Here is a 17,251-nt window from a genome sequence, read left to right on the forward strand (position 1 = left end):
CGCTCGGTCCTCGTGGCGTTATGATGATGTCCTGTTTGGACAGAGAGACATAAATCTGCTGTCGGATATGATGAGAAGAAGCGAACCCGCTCAGAGAGAATAGGCAGGTAAATGTAGAAGAAGTCTGTTCTCACTCAGCTTTCTCCTCTTAAAGCTTAAATCTTTGGATTAAATGGGGAAATTTAATCTGAGTCTGACAACACAATTTAAATTAAAGACATTACAAAGTAATTGTGCTAAATTCATTCTCAATTCTCATTTAAAGTATAAATACGCCCCTCTTTTTTTGTTTCAGCTGAATTAAACAGACTTCATGTTTTCATAAAATGCCAATTTTGTGGTTTACATCCAAACATCAGTTCATTATCTAACTTCAGCCTGGTAATACAAAAGTGCACCACTAGGTGGTGTATTGAGTCTTTCAATGTAGCTTGTAGAATAAACCATTTACCTCCCTAAAATAACCACCTCCATAGGTGTTATATGAAGTCTCATCAAGTGACCAAGTGGTGGTGAAACTTTGAAAAGTAGGTGTTGCTAAATAACAACCACCAAGCTCGCTATTGCTCATATAAACACCTGATATTTAGAAGAATACAAAAAAGGTTACTTTTTTATTTACTTATTGCAAATCCTATAATCACTGTGATGGATATTGCATGTTTCCCTAATATTTTGCATCTTGTTTTAGGACTGATTTTGCCTGAACTTTGTAATATGAAAACTATAGGGGGTTCCAGGCACCATAACAACAACAGTCAAAACAGCACGGTGTTTTTATTTCTTTCAACGAAGGAAGTGTTTTTAATTCCTTTACACAATGTTAAGTGGAAGCATGTCATTGTCAGGATGAGTTTTCAGCAGCCGTCTCGTCGTACAGGTTAATCCAGCCGACGTGCTGCTTTCTACATGAAAGTATTGCTAAATTGTTGTGGTTCAGTGAGACGTCATCTCCTCAATTTACCACAATTCTGAAGCTAATATACTGGAGCACTGTCGTGAACAGGAGGAGTGCAGTTTGACGGCTCTGTAGCACCGACTAGTGGCCGGCGGCAGAGCGACATGCGAACTGACTTGATTGTAATTTATCAGAAAAGTGTTGGCTGATCGCTAAGTGGAAATTCAGGATCAATATGCATCCTGTTCTTAAGCTGGAAGCCTTCAGCCTTCTACAGATTGCTCTTCATCCACGCTTCTCCAGACCCCCCCCCCCCCGTCCCAGACCCCCCCCTCCCCTCCCACCCAGCCTTCTTTTCCAGGCCGGAACGAGCATGTCGTCAGTGAGAAAATCACAGCCATGCTGAATTCATTACTGCAGTAGTCACACAAAACCATGGATAAAATTTCAATAACTGCAGGCCACAGTTGAGTAAACAGTTGCACTGAAACTTAATTCCTGTTGACTTTTGCTTCATTCTTCGCCAGCGGCACATTCTGATTCGCTCTGCAAAGACAACGGGGCTGCAACTTTGATAAATTTGAGGCAGGGGAGAGGCAGAGGGGGGGGAGAGAGAGAGAGAGAGAGAGGGAGAAAGAGGAAAAATGTCATGGATGTGCACTTGACACAAGGAAAGGATGGAAATAAAGCCTCCCCAGTAGAATAGAGCCGGGCGTCCAAGCATGGTCCCTGTTTTCAAGTCATCCAGAAAGAACTGCCGCTCTCCAGCATCTGCCCTGGCATTTAAAGGAGGTGGGGTGGGGGGGGGGACCAGTCACTCTCTCAATCCCAGCTCAATATACTCCAGTCACATTTCCTGCCCTCCGCCTTCTGCTGTGGTCAATAACAAGAGCCGCCTGGCTTCTGCCTTCTCAACAAACCCGGCGGTTAATTTCTGCGGCCCGACTCGAAACCGAGGGGAGGCGCGCTAATTGTTGTGTGTGTGATAAATGACGCATGGACGGGGACGGAGGACGAGATGTCTCACTCTCATGACTCTCCTGACAGTGGCTTCTGATAGGCTACTTACCGCGGTAGTGTTACTGGGGAGGCGCACAGGCAGGCAAGTCTTTTTATCCTCCCATTAGACTAACCCGGGATTTTCACTCATGCACCATGAACCATGTTAATTGTCCCCAGGGCATTACGATCTTCGCTCAATTACTTGATAACTTTTTACTTTTGTGGCATTTCTCCGTCTTTTCTTTGAAGTTTTATTTGTGGCCGGCGCTAATACGTCTCTGGCTGACACGCCGAGGGTCCCGTCTTTGTTCCGGAGCTATTACTCCTTAAGGTGATGCTGAAATCAATCTAAAAAACACGCTCAAGTGTCTGAGAGTCCCCAGAGTGAGCCGCAACAACAAACCTGGCGCTGGCATATCATTTATTCTTATTAGGCAACATAACTATGAAAGACAGTCCTCATTAATAAAGATGGGGGATGAAATAATTGTAATCTGTTTGATCATCTTGATCCTGACAGGGGAATTCATCTTGTCGACTAGTCAGATTTGGGGGAAGTGGACCATAAGCTTGATTTAAGCATCTCTATTAGTAAGTCAAATACTGTTTGTTAAGAGCCACGGGTGGGGGTGGGGGTGAAGGGGGTGAGAGGGGGTGCTTGTCTGTTTCTTTTCTTTTCTGTTGAAATTCAGCGGAATTGAGTGTTTAAGGAACTTCAATCTGTTGTGTTGTAATGCCGAGAGTTTTGAGTGTGTTTGTTGTGCACTCCGTTGCAGTTTGTTTGGTTTGTGTTTAACACATGAGTGCATGTCTTTTTTTCTTTCTTTCTTTCTTTTTTTTTTTTTTTTTTGGAACAAGCACCGTTGTCTGTGTTCCTGACACATGTGTCTGCCCCCTCGAGACACAACCCGGCTGTTTGTTTGTGTTGTTATTGTGATTTTGTTGCAGAAGTTGCGGTTTTAACGGAACATCCGCATGAGGAAGTGAAGATACTGTAGCACATAAAATACGACTAAACACAATAGTATGAAAGTGTTTTGCAACAACCTGTTTTGTGATTTAAAAATGATTTTGCAACAGGAAATAGAGCCGTGCAGCTGCAGCTGTCAGATAAACATGCAGCATGACAGGCGCTCTGCAGAGCACCTGGGAAACCAGAGGGTGTCAATCATCATAAAACCGGTCTGTGGCAGGGTCCAAACCGGTCTGGAGGAAGACGCTGCGACGGCTGGAGATGACAGCGTAGACATATCCTGCCATTATTTAATTATTGATCCTTGATTGCACATTGATGCAAAATGAGGGAGGAAGACTCCGATATCAAACATCGTCATGCGCAAATTTAGGTTTTCTCCAGAAGAGATCATTAAATCTGATGACGATCAGAATGTATTCATACTTATCTGCACAGTAACTAAGGCCCCGTTTATCAAAAATGATCTTATTAACATTAGCAATGGCGTCGGAGCGTTTTCAAAAAGTTGTGTTGTCAGTGGCTCTGAGCGACGTTGTCATGTGAATGGACACCCAGAATGCATTTTCTCCTGAAGATCTCATGTAAACCAGGCCTTAGAGTAAAGAGTTGGTATTCTTGGTATCATGTTGGCTTCTTTGCCGCTCCAGGCTCGTTTCTGTCTGAACCGAAATGAGTTTGACTCTCCCGTGTTAAACACTGCAAGTCCTTTCTCTGCTTCGAAATCTGGTTCACTTGAGTCCACTGCAGAGCGTTAAATGTTAATATCCTGTCTTTTAGCAGAGCCCCTCCACTTCCAACGATACTGTACATGCAAATGGAAAGAAAAAAAAATCAGGAATGAATAATTGCTTTTCCTTTATTGCATCCTTCCAGCTACACACTGAAAGATAAGACCAGTAAACTGCGTGTGTGTTTTTTGTGTGTGCATGGCTGAGGTGTCGGCCGTGTCGCGTGCGCAGAGAGGAGAGAGAGCGACACGCAGGACAGTGGCCGCACAAAGAGCTGAGCGGGCACCGGCTTCCCGCATGCATAATGCAAGCCTTGACAACGTCCCCGATGGAGGTGCTGGAGGAGGAGGCCGAGAGGAACGTCTGCAGGAAGCAGAAGAGCCGCACCATAAACCCCTCACACCCCTCACGTATATACAGTCGGCTCCGCAAATATTTGGACATTGACACAGTTTTCTGCCCTCCACCAGGACGGATTTGACACAGATCCACGTTTTACCGCGCCTCATGCTTCTCCGTGGCTTTGCCCGGATGTCTTCAGCCTCGTCATGACTGGATTCACTGAGCCCTTTCACATGCACGCTGAAAATCCAACATTATCTGATTTCTGGAGATTTTTCAAGTAAACAGCTGAATGTGATACAGTCTATCAGATAGCAGCAGTTGTCTGATTCTGCAGAATCAGATTAACACACCTCAGATAGTCAGATGTCATAAACTGATCTGCACACAGAAAGCAGGAGGGAGGTAGTCACAATCGAAGTGGAGGATGAAGTCAGAAATGAAGAGGAGGCAAATTTTATGTTAATTTCAGGTAAATTTAACTGTGAGCTCCGCCATGTTGAGCAGAAAGCAGGAAAGTTCTGGAAATAGCATTTCCTTCTGATGTAAAAGTGCCTGAAACAATCTGATAGTGGACTGAAACATGTATATCAGGGTTTTTCAATTAGTTTATTTCTGAAGTGCATGTAAACACTTCAAATCTGATTACAGTAATCTGATTACTCCAAGTTATCAGACTTTTATTGCCATGTTAGAGGGCTCAGTAGTAACATACCAAGGGTTGACTGTTGACAGTGTTACAATATAATATAAACCATTTTTCCAATTTGGTCCCTTAAGAATTAACTCAGGGTCATGTAATGTCGTATCCAGACACAGAAAACTGAAGCCGGGATTCGAACCACCATGAGGAGACGGTGCTAACCACTACGCCACCATCCAAAATCTGTTAAAACCCACCCTGATTGTTTCCTCTGGAGGCTGAGATGCAGAGAAATGCGTCGGATGCTGTCCAAAGCCGAGCGAGCACACAGGAGAGGAGGCCCTGGAGTGCAGGACCTGCTGGGCTCGCTGCATTACGGGCTAATGGTGGGACCGAGAGAGTTAACGGGTCGGGGGGGCGGGGGGAGCTCTCTCTGCCTCAGATCTCTGCTAATCGCGTGTGCGCTGCAGCAGAGCTGAGGGCGAGAGAGGGAGACAGCGCTACGCCTGGATAAAAAACACTGTTACACAAGAAGAACGCGGCCTTATCGCCGCGCTTCTGAATTGAATTCCTGCCCGTATCTCCGTATTCGCTCCGCCACAGATCCATATATATATACAGTCTGAATATTTCAAACCGGAGATAGCGGCATCTCCGCTCCCGGTGGTTTTTTGTCCAGTAGCTGCCGTGCATTATCCCAGTCGGAGGGAAAGTTGTGCCGAAGCTCTCGTGTGCGGTTCTGAGAAGAGCCTCCTCGGCTCCTCTCAGGTGTCTCCTCTTCATATTGTCACAGGAGGCCGAGCAGAGGCGCCGACTTATTGGAAAATCTGGCAAGAGAGGATAACATCAGTGTTATGACACTGCATATTGCCCTAAATTGCTTATTGGTAAAATGATAGTGCTCGTCCAATTTGAATAATTTTATGGAATCCCTCACAGAACAGTTTAATTATGTTATCACACAACTGGCAACATCTGTCTTTATACCACAGCACATGACAGTTTTATTACAGGCTGAATTTCTTTGCTGGTTCTGGCAATTGATGTGTGATCTGATTAATAATCACACAGATGGAGGTGAAAATTGAACAGTGATGCGATGCTTATGTTGGAGAGAAAAAAGAGGGGAAATAATTACTAAGGGGAAAAAAACACAGCCTCTGTCATTGAAAATTGTTTTTACTGCGGCTCGCACTCCAATCATATTTTCTCTTTAAACACAGTTACATGCATTTTTTTTTTTCTTTTGTAATCTGTTTAGTCTAGGTGCAACTTTTCAAATTCTTGTAGTCACCCGGCTTTTGTTGAGGAGGTAAACCACCCAGCGCCTCCCTTTTGTCTTATGGACGCCTTCCAGCACAGCCGGCCCATGAACTCATCCGTTTTGTTGAGTCTACCTCCAGCCGCCGCTCTCCGACTGAGAGGAGATGAAGCGCAGGTTGCCTGTGTGCCCGAGCCCATACTTTAAAATAGTTGACTGTTGCTCGGGTCGACATCCTGTTTACACACCGCGCTCATGTGGGCGGCGGGAAGGGGCTCGTGCTGGGGGGGGGGGAGGTGTTTGACGCTGCACTAATCAGAAATGACACAGTCGCTCATCTCACATCTCAGCTCAGCTCCAAGACGTGCTCAACAATAATACACCGATGGAGACAATAGCAGATTTCTGCAGTCCCATGCGTAGGATTTGACATCTCGAGGGGTTAGAGTGAAATATTCATTACTTTTACTGTAATCAAATTTTTTTAAAACACAACGGCATTCATATGGTGCAATAAGTGCAAAAAGGTCCGATGTGCTAATTCATTTCACAATCGACCTCAAAACATCCAACACAAACACAAACCATCCAACGCTTTTCTCAGCACGTCTTCCCTTTCTGTGTATTTTGAGAAGAAATCATTGTGAAAGACGACGCTTTAAAACACAGCATAAGTTACAGTAAACTGCAAATGTATTGGATGTGACTTTTTTTTTTTACCCCCACCTTTATTTTAGAGATGAAAATCCATCTAAAAGCAAGTTCTGTAGGTAAAGGTAACTTTTTTTTTTCAATGTGAAAATACCGGTAGTGTGTGTCAGTTATGTGGACATCTCCTGTTGGTCCGTCAGCTTTATGTAGAATTTGAGTGCTTATGTCCGTCCTCTCCCCTCACTAAACTGCAACCTGACGGTATGAATCTTTAAAACTTTTCTGCCAGGTGACCATATTTAGTTTTTTTTTTTCTCTCTCTCTCTTTGAAATGAACAGTGATGAACTCCTATTTCACATTCCTGACAATAACACAAACGTTGTTTTTCCGTACTGACACCATATCTGATAAAATGCACCGTGCCTCAACATTCACCCAAAGCATCCAACGAGTCTTGTTTGTGTTTTATCTTTTGCTGAACTTGATTTCAAACATATGAGAATAAATACTTGGAATTTTGACAACTGATTGTCAAATTTAAATGACATGTTGATTATTTTTCTATTTTAAAAGTCATTTAATAAAAAAGAAAACATACCACAATAGGAAGGTGAAATATTCCTGCTTTGTGCAAGTATCAGTTTAAATGGTAAAAGGAATGATTGCATTTATTTAAGTGCATCTAAATTCTTTCAGGGCTTTTTTCGTCGTATCTTTGACTCACAAAACAAAACCAAAAAAGATTATAAAAAAAAAAAAAAAAAGGTTTAGCACGCTGGTAGTGTATGACGACTCGCTGTAGCGTCTAATCCGCCTTCAGTCCTGTCAGAGGATAACGACGGTGATGATGATGATGATGATGATGATGCTGGTAGAGGGAACAGTGCAGACACATGATTGAAGTGAGACAGAGAGCCGACTCCAGGCTACACTAACTCACCACCAAACAGATGAATGTCAATATGATACCTCCTAAGATCATATTGTGAGACTCAGAAATGTGAATGAAGTGAGTGTGGGTGCGCCGGGGGTTTCAGGTGAAATCCACCGTGCGTGTGTCAACGGGAAACCTGTGTGTGTGTTCACATACCTCCCATGTGAAGGACGCGAGCGCGCATGCTGGTATCATTAGGAAGAGTGAAGTGGCTCTCATTGTGCGGCGCCCGGATGGCCTTTGATGGCCACGCTCTGCGTGTTTGTGCTGAAGTGGGCAAACTCGGAGCAGGTGTCTGCGGCAGCTGGCTTCAGGCGGCTTCAGACGGGGAAACACGTCGGCATCGGTTCACTATTCGATGGCTCCGAGAGAGAAACGGAGAGAGAGTGGCCTCGCTTAGCCAGAGGACTAATGCATCCTCTATGTTTTATTTAAAGTAGTGCCAACAACTGCCTCCGAACGCTGCGCATCAAGATGCACACACACACACACACACACACACATACACAGCCTCGCACAGGCACGCACGCCGGCATGCGGAGTAATTTTGCACTGTTTAGCTGAACAACTTGTGTGTTTAGTGTTGTAAATAAGTAACGGTTTTAACAGGGCCTCGGGAGGCTGCGGTCGGCGGAGAACACGCTCAGACATGACGAGCTTTAATGGCCATTGTCAAAACACAGTTTAAACAAAAGCCGCTCCGCTATGTTTACGTTTAGCTTAATAATAATAATGATGATGCCGTTTTAAGGGGAAGCTATTCTTTAAGAGTAGCCAATCTGACCCAATTTATTAGGGATAGACTTAAGGATGCACAATTCCTCTTGGGAAAACATTCAAGCGCAGTGCCTATTCATTTTTAATGAGAGCACTACTTTAAAAACTTCATAGAATTAATATGTATCAGTGAAGTCTTTCCTGTGCAGAAAACTTCAGGGTAATTAATATTCATAGGCTGTGCTTGTTAACACCCCCCAATGCTAGTGCAATGTAGATCCAATTAACATAGAATGGACCCCGAGGATTTGGGCCGATAAGGGTTAAATGAGCTATTGAAATTGAAACCGGTCCGTCTCTTTTTTAAAACACTTATTTGTTTCAATAAGTCCTAATCCGTGTTGCAGATTAAGGCATCTTTTGGGTCTGCACATGAACGGGGGGGGGGGGGGGGGGCTGCACAGGAGAAGATGTTGACGTGGATGCCTGTGCATTGTCACGTGCACGCTTGTGTACACGTATGCATAGAGAGCCGGGCTAATGTGAAAAGCCTGTAGTGAGGCTGGCTCGTATATCTTATTCATAAACTCTTGGCACAGTGTTGGTAACAGGCATCAGTCCCGAGCCTGGGAGCGCCGGTCAGGTGACACTGGTGGGGGGGGGGGACTCTGAGGGGAGCTAGGTGATTGTGTGGTAGCAAAATGCCACCTGCTGCCGTTTGTTAGCACACAGACTGCAGATATTGCTCCCAAAGGCGCCCTCAGACAACTGAGCTTTATAAGGACTCCATGTTTAAGACGGGGTCTAAACAAGCGAGCCGGCTGATCGGAAGGGACAAGGGTAACGCGGCTTTACAAGAAAGGAGGGCAGGGAGGTTTGTTTATAACCTGCTCCTGGAGGGTTTCTCTCTCCTTCACCGATATGAATGTACCGCTGTAAAATTATGTCAAGGAGAATTAGCGGTAAAGCTGAGCAAGCACAAAAACGATCACAGCGAACGGAGGAAAATAACCCGACCGAAACTATAATCTGCTGCCTGCATCTAAATGAAACGAAGCTTTGAGATTTGTTGCTTTCAGCTGGCCAAGATCTTTTGGCTTCAAGTCTCTGGTGTGATGACATGATCTGGATTAATTTGTCCGACTTTGGAAAGCTTCCTCCAAAGCCACAGAAGATATGATTCATATCTTTTCACTGGCTCTCAGGACAAAGAGGCTGATCTGGAAACCTACGCCTTCAGTCCTTTATCCGTGTTTTAGGCTATATTGTGTCTGTGTAAAATATAAACAGATGTAATTGTTATTTTTCTCTTAGCCTGTGCCAACGTCTTCCTTTTGTGTTTGAGAGATGATGAGCTAATCATCAGCTCACTGCACCACCTTGTGGTACTAAGTTACATTACAGGACCAGATAAACTGGGGGTCAGTGTTTAGTTTCATTACGGAAATTGTCTTTTTCTTATTCTACGATGATTTTTCTAAGAGAAAATATTATATATTGTCCCTCTGATGAATTACTGCTTTTTTTGCAGAGATTTGGCTTTAAGCAGTTTCTTGTTTGCTTGTTTGCTCTCTTGATTTGTGTACGTTTTTTATTCATGTCATTTATCTTCTTGTGTAGATTGTAGATGCATACAGGACATTATTGCATGATCCCACCTTGTGGCACAAAGCGGTATTACAAGACAGGGGAGAATGATGGTGGTCAATTAGCTTCAATGCAGGGCAGCACGATAAGACGTAAAGTATTGCAATAAATACAAGAACTTAGGGAAATGATGCCGATATTGTCAAACTCCACCAACTGTAACAGACCTTGTTTTGTTTTTTTGCTTTTTCCACAGCATGAATATTTTCAGTTTTCATCTGCAGCATTTCACAGGTGGAAGTTTGTTTTTTTTTTTTTTTTTTTTTTAATGATTTATGTGTTTGTGACCCACTGCCCAGAGGTCTCCAAATGATTTGTTCCTTCATACATTTAAAATAATTCAGTCATATTTTGTTTGCTGAGAATGAATGCAGAGTTCTTGAAAAATTGGAATTTATCACAATTTCATCAGTCTTTTTACAATATTTATACAGTCCGTGTTGATATTGCAATACCAAGACATATTTTATTATATTGTGCAGCCCTAAATCACAGACATATCTGAGTTTTGTGAGTAGAAAACATTGCTTCCTGTACCTTTAATTCATTAGCAATTTTAGGCTGTTGACCCAGTTCATGTTTCAGCATTAATATATCCTTTTTCCAATTCAAGTGCTTCATACATCATTTTCTTGCAGGCCTAGAATATGAAAATGAAGTGTTTTAACCAGATTGTTCAGCCTTTCTGGCCTGAAAATAATCCATATATGTAATGCACACCGTGAACATTGATGGATCTTTTTCGCTTTAAAGGAATTACAGCTCGTAAGCTAACACATATGTCGCTCTGAGAATATGTTGCTGGGAAACCACACAGTCTTAAGTAACAGTGTGTAACTGTTGTTTCACGGCACCAGGCTCGCCGTGTGCGCCCTCCGTTTTTCCCCATACACCTAAAAGAAGTTGTTTTTCTGCCCGCTGCGGCGGAATATGATAAACTGCCAATTCTGATGATCAAATGAGCCTTCATTGAAGTAAATATGCACGGACAGCCACGCCACGTGTAGGTGTGTTGGAGTAAATTTGATTGTTTGACATGTCGTCACCCATCAAAGCATGTATCAGTGATTAATAACAGCTCCGCCGCGCGCTCGGCGCTGACATGGCCTCTATTTGAGAGAAAAATGGCACAGGTCGGTATTCACTGGTGAATAGCTGTATACCATTTAGAGAATGATATGCCATGATGGGCTGTCTGCTCATAAATAACAGTGATGGCACCTCGGCGTCCTGTGAATGACGTGTGCCATAAATACTTAGCCTGGCCACAGACAATGGTTCACATAAATCCTCACGCAGCCCTTCTCTCCGCACAAAAAAAAGATATCGATATATATTTATATATATTATTTAAATGGACAATAAAAACAAATGTTTTTCCCTCCCCGGCCGCTGACTGAGAGACCTCCAGGACAGAGTGCGCCGCTCCCTCGCCGCGCTCTCTGATACTCTGTTGTTATTTGCTTGTTTACAGTCTTTGACATGATGTAATGGGATGGCTGTGGAAGTACTAGCCAGTAAATGGCACAGAAAATAAGACAGTCCTTTATGTCTTCCCCCTCCACTTTTCTCCTCTTCTCCGGCCCCCCCAGCGCCCTTTTTCCCTTGTTTTTTTCCCCACAAACGGGGAAATATATTCTGCATTTGACTGAAGGAACATGAGCCTTGAATGTAAGTAACTGTTTTTTGCATTAGGTACTCCCCGGAGGAACGGGGTGGGGGGAGAAAATATCATGTCCCTGCGTGAAATGCGAATGTGAAATCTAGCAGAAAGAAATATTTATGACCATTTTCTGCTTGATTAGAGCTGGATGACATGCCTTAGGAGACAGTGAGTGGACAAAAGACAAGCGGCGCTGCTTCTGGGCAGACGTTAAAGGAAGTCTTGTTTGAGGAGGACGGCGGCCTCTCCTCGGAGGTCTGTGGGTGGGATGGAGGAGGAGGGTGGGGGCGAGTCTGGGCTGAGACGTAGCCGGGTAAACCGGGGGAGTCCAGCAGGGGTGTACTGAGAGGCAGAAGATCCATCAATGGAAACACAGATGATTTATCTTCGTAGCCCGTGAGAAATGAAGCGGGAGGGAGAGAGAGAGAAAAGAAACTAAACATGACGATCCCTGCATGATTTCATACTGTTACTCGATTCACTCCTGAAAACAGTTGGTCAATCACATTTTTACAATTTGGCCCAAGAAAACACTGAACCTCTTAATACCGCAGGCTCATTTAGCCTGAGCGGTTAAATCTGCCACTTTTCCTCGAGGGCCGCATTCCTGCACGGTTTCAATATTCCCTCACTTCAACACACCTGATAGTCACGATTGGCTCGCTGTCAGGTTTTCTGCAGAGCTTCATTATGATACAGTCATCAGATTCAGGTGTGAAAACATGCCGGCCCTCCGGGTCGGTATCCCGTCTGGCCTGAGTGTCTACATGCACCGTCTCAGGCCACGTTTAATCGACAGCGCTTTCAAGTGAAAGTGGAAAACTTTTATTACCTTTTGGGGTCCGTTTGCCCAGTCATTTGCAGTTGCATCCATTTAATCAGAATATGGTTAAAATCAACGACCCACTAAAATGAAGTGTGACTGGAACGCCTGAGCTGTCAGACGAGCTTCTTACTTCCTGATGCCAAACTGTTAGTTGGCCTAAAATGCTCTCAGCAAGTTGAGTGGCACTGTTCACAACATCATGTTTATTACTCCAAACAAACAACCTGAAAGAGAGCAGTGCCTTCAGTGTAAACACTAAACATTAAACTCCTGTACTTAAGTCTGGATAGAAGATTTTTTCACCTTTCACCTGACTAGCTTCAGAGACAACTTAAATAACACTCGTGTGCAGAACCAGTCTGAACTTACATCTGCATATTTTCTGATATTATCACGGGCTGCATGCAGTCTCGACAGAGGCTGAGCAGCACAGGAGCCACGCTGCGATAATTGACTTGTATGGACATATAATTGCGCACGACACCTGGCAATTTGGACCGGGAAAAGAAAGAAAAACTCCCGAGCAGTCACTCAGGCTGTGTTGGTGGTTAATGTGTCATCGAGCGGCGTTGCGCTCGTGGCCAACAGAGAGAGATATCTGACGCACGGTAACGTGTGATGCATATCCACCGCGCTTTGTTCCGTCATATTTTTTTTGTTAATTAAACGCACCCTCGCTATTAATGTAGCCGGCCAAGAAGAAATGTTTCTGTAATCATCACCACTTGCAACATGCTTATCGGTGTTGTGGCGCATCAGGACAAGTGCCAACACATAAATAACCAGTTAATTACTGTATTGATGCAATTGTCTTTGTAGCCCAAGCAGCAGCCATCTCTGGCAGCGGCCTGATTGTGTTTAGATGGAGCCGGTGACAGGGGAGAAGCTCTTAGAGCCATTTCCAATGGATCAGAGAAGTACAAAATTGAGAGTATGATTAATTTTTCAATTTCTCTCTGCGGATATCTAATAATTGTGCCCATAGATAGCCGAGGGCTCTTATTAAACATTAACATGCAAAAGAAAAGTTAGAATCAGAAAGATGGTATTTTGGATTGAATAATGTAAAATATCTGTAGGGCAACAGAGAAAGAAGCAAACTATTCCAGGTTTATTCTTCAAATGTCTTCCACCACTGCAATGCCTACTACTAATTACCGAGCTCTTATCTGCACACTCAACACTATATTTATTTTCCTCCCTGCTGAATGCAAATTTCTTTAACCTGTTAATGAAATGTACATGTCGGTAATTTTCAACAGGTATCATTAGAAATGTCATCTGCTCTCTGCCAGGATTGTGTTTTTAATTGGTAACTACCGGACGGACACGTTTTTATTTTTTAATTCAAGGTTTTTGATAATTAATGTGAGACTATCTCCAACATATAAATGCCCGGGCTCTTTGATCTGCTAAAGACTGTTGTGAGGCAGGAGGGGATTTTTTTTTTTTTTTTATTAAAATAAATCAGCATGTTGGAGACACTTTGGGCGCTGTCTTCCAGCCGGCGTGGCAGTTGTCCCGAGCACAGCGCACGTGTCTCTGCTGGTTTCAGAGCCAGTGGGTTATCAGTCTCCCACCGAGCAGCCGCGCCGGTTTAAAGGAATCTGGAACACATAGATTTCGTAGGACTTAATACGCCGAAAGTGTCCTCTTTTACCAAAATGCATTTTTCAGATCCATCAAATATTTGGGAGTTTTTTTTTTAAACCCCTTTGTTTCAGCTGGGATTGATTCAGAAGTTAAATGAAGTTGAGAGAATTATTCAGTTCCTGAATAAAGGTTCACGCTGAACTGTAAAACCCACAAATTACATGAGCATGTGGAAAATTATCAAGAAGTATCCTCTGTAGCATGAACACTACCCTGTGATCCACCACTGTGGCAGCTTTTCAGCATTTTATCTTTTTTACTGTAAAGACAGAGAAGCTGTATTCTCAAATTCACCGACTCTGGGAAACAGTATCAGCAGTTACCAGTTTGCCTTCATGTGGACTAAACACTCAGCGCACAAAGAGAAGAAAATAGGATGTAGCTGCTTGTAATATTATGTAGCTTTATTCACAGACAACTGTCAATGTTTCAATAAGTTGTATCAAGCACATTTTAGTTCAGGGTTTAACGATACCTTCTGATGCAGAACACAGTGAAATGTTCCAAAAACATTTTCTACGGCTGTAACATTGTGCATGATTTTACACACTCGTGGTTGAAGCTAATACTAGTTTGCTGTTGTGAGTTAGCCGGTGTTCATGGCAGCATCTCTGATATCTCAGCGGTTCAGATTTGTTCAAAACAAATTAATTCTTTCTTTGAAATTTTGACCTTTTACTTGGTGTTTCTGAGCCATATTGGTTCCTCATGCAGGCCGGTTTTAGCCCACAGGCCATATGTTTGACACCCCTAGCTTAAAGCAACAATAAAAACAGTAAATTCGACCCCATATTAACAGTTCACCAACGTGCTGACTGGAAAAAAACACCTCTTATTTATTAAAGAACAGATTCAGCCTTGTGGAATCCTGCATTTGGTAGCGATTATCTGTGGTTAAAGACAATAAATAAGCCATGCTTTGCAGAGAGCGCACGTGTTGCCGTTCCTTTAAGTGGCGGCGCCACAGAGGAGGTTTCCACCTTCAGCTCTCGCCGTCTCCTTGTGCATCTCTCCTGTTTCTCGCCGGCGCTGTCTCCATCGCTTTGTTCACTCGCACATAATATCATCATCATCTCAGATAGCTGTGGCACAGGAGAAGTGCGTCTGCTGATCAGATTTGGCTCGGCTGACGCCTCCTCCTCCCCAGAAGTGCGGGGATGCTGCGCGCCGGGGCTCGGCCATCGCCGGGCTGATTGAGTGATGCTGCCTGTCACAGAACAAGATAACCACATCAGTAAATACTCTGCCGCCTCGCCGCCGTCCCACCACGACTCCCATGTCTGTGGAGGAACTCGGTTTCAGCTGTCTGAAGGGTCCAGACTGTCATACGTAGATCATGACCTTAAAATAAATATTTCGTGACGTCGTCAAAGAGAGCAGGAGGCCGCCATTGTCACTGTCCTTCTGTTTACCATGTAGGAGCAGCGTGTCTGATGTTCACACGGACACAGAAGCCGAGCTTTTTCAGATTTGTTAACTCAAAGGAGTCAAACAATTTTTGAAAAGTTCCATATTTCGTGGCTCCGAATACAGACTCCCAAAATACAACAAAAGTTTTGCGTTTTGAAAAAAACTCATGTTAATGGGGCCTCAGTTATATCCTTCACTCGTTCCTTTTACGCCATGTTTTCCTCTGAAAATGTTTAAATTTTCATGCTAAAGAGGGCATATCCCTCCAGATAGATAAACCATACCTTCATTAACCTCCGTCCTCTCTCAGGTTTTAGGATGCACATCCAGCAGCATTTCATATTGAACACATAAACACATTCGCCTCTCTGATTCTTACTCCAGTTACGTTTAGTTTTCCTTCTAAATATGATGAGGCCTCCAGCCGATATCGCTCCGCCAGATTCCGGTTTCACTGGGCGATCTTTTGATATTCGCCTCTCTTCGAAACATCGCCAGCCTCCGAGATGGATTGAATTAGCCATTTGTGGCGTATTTATCTCGGTTCGAGAGTAATTTGGTGCTCTCTGTCTTAGCACTCCAGCTCAATGAAAACAATAAATGGTGTCCTTATCTCCGGGAGTGAAATCAAGATAGGCACAGGAGGCTGTGAGTTATTTGTGGTTGATTTGGAGCGAAAGGAGGGGGACAGGAAATGGACACCCATCTCACATTCGCCGTGCGGCGGGAGGAAAGGGAGAGGAGCGGGGCAGCTTTTTTTTAATCAGCAGAAAGCTGTGCTTCTAATGTAAAAGTGTCAAAGATGTGCCTCGTCCCCACAATGAGTGAAATCTGGTCAAGTCCTGTGTTAAATTGAAAACGGGGCCTCTGGGATTTGGAGGTGAGGGGGACAGGGGGCTCGCTGGGAGAAGCATCTTGGTCAATTATCACAATCTCTCCGTGCTCCGCTCCACTCCTGAGGCCTCCTCTGTTCCGTGAGGCACCGCAACACAACCGGGAGAGCAGAGGGAGGCACAAAACCCAGGTCCGACAAGACGCTCGCTTTGGATCGGAATCCAAGTTTTCCTCATATTGCGTTAAAAAAGAAAAAAAAAAGGAAGAAGGGAGAGAGGATGAAATAAAGCGCCTCTGTGCCTCGCAGCGCCCTGCCTGCAGACGGCTGCATGTCCCGACATATCCCAGCAGCCTCTCTGGCTGCGGAGAGGAGGCTCACTTCCTGGCAGGTGTGTTGTGGGGGAGCCGCAGCTTTCTCGCTGACTTTGCCACAACTGGAAAAAAGAAAAAGAAAGAAAAAAAAAAATCCCCCAGTAAATTGCAGGGAGATATTTAGCCGCCTCTTTATTTACACGCCTCCCGTCTATTTTAACCACCTGAGCCGGAGCCAGACAGCCAGAGCGCCGGAGCTCGGCCCATATTTCAACCAGATGTTGAGGAGGGGAGGAAGAAAATAAAAAAAAGACTCTCACAATCAAAATAATTATCTTTATAGGTGGATGTTTACAAAGTGTTAATGTGATATTGCGCAGGCCGGCGAGCCGACTCTGCTTTTATGTGTTAAGCGTGATAAATGCCCCCCTGTCTATTAAAGGAGCAACATGCAGTTTATAAATGACTTTACAGCTTTGCTGAAAAGAAAGGAAGAGCGTCTCCTCCCCCTCCTCCTCCTCCTCTTCCTCCTCCCGGCTGTGAATCACGGCAGACGGGACAGACAGGAGTGGATGCAGCCTCCCTGATCGACAGTCGGAGGAGCAGCGGCGGTGATTTGTAGCCACGGGGCAGCAGTACTGCTCTAACCTGTCCTCTTGCCAAGCTCACATCAGGCAGGAGGTTTCAGCGCGTTTCCTCCCTCTCCACAACTTCAAATGGGATCCTTTTACCGATTTATATATTTATTTACCA

The 17,251-nt window shown here is 44.2% G+C and overlaps 1 protein-coding gene across 6 annotated transcripts in view; it reads left to right on the top strand.

The window, feature by feature from the left end:
• The window catches only part of foxp1b (forkhead box P1b), a 187,518-nt gene that overhangs the window by 96,646 nt on the left and 73,621 nt on the right, over positions 1 to 17,251 (top strand). The window lies entirely within an intron of this gene.

The sequence above is a fragment of the Salarias fasciatus genome, chromosome 5 (assembly GCF_902148845.1).
Source record: "Salarias fasciatus chromosome 5, fSalaFa1.1, whole genome shotgun sequence".
NCBI classification, from domain to species: Eukaryota; Metazoa; Chordata; class Actinopteri; order Blenniiformes; family Blenniidae; genus Salarias; species Salarias fasciatus.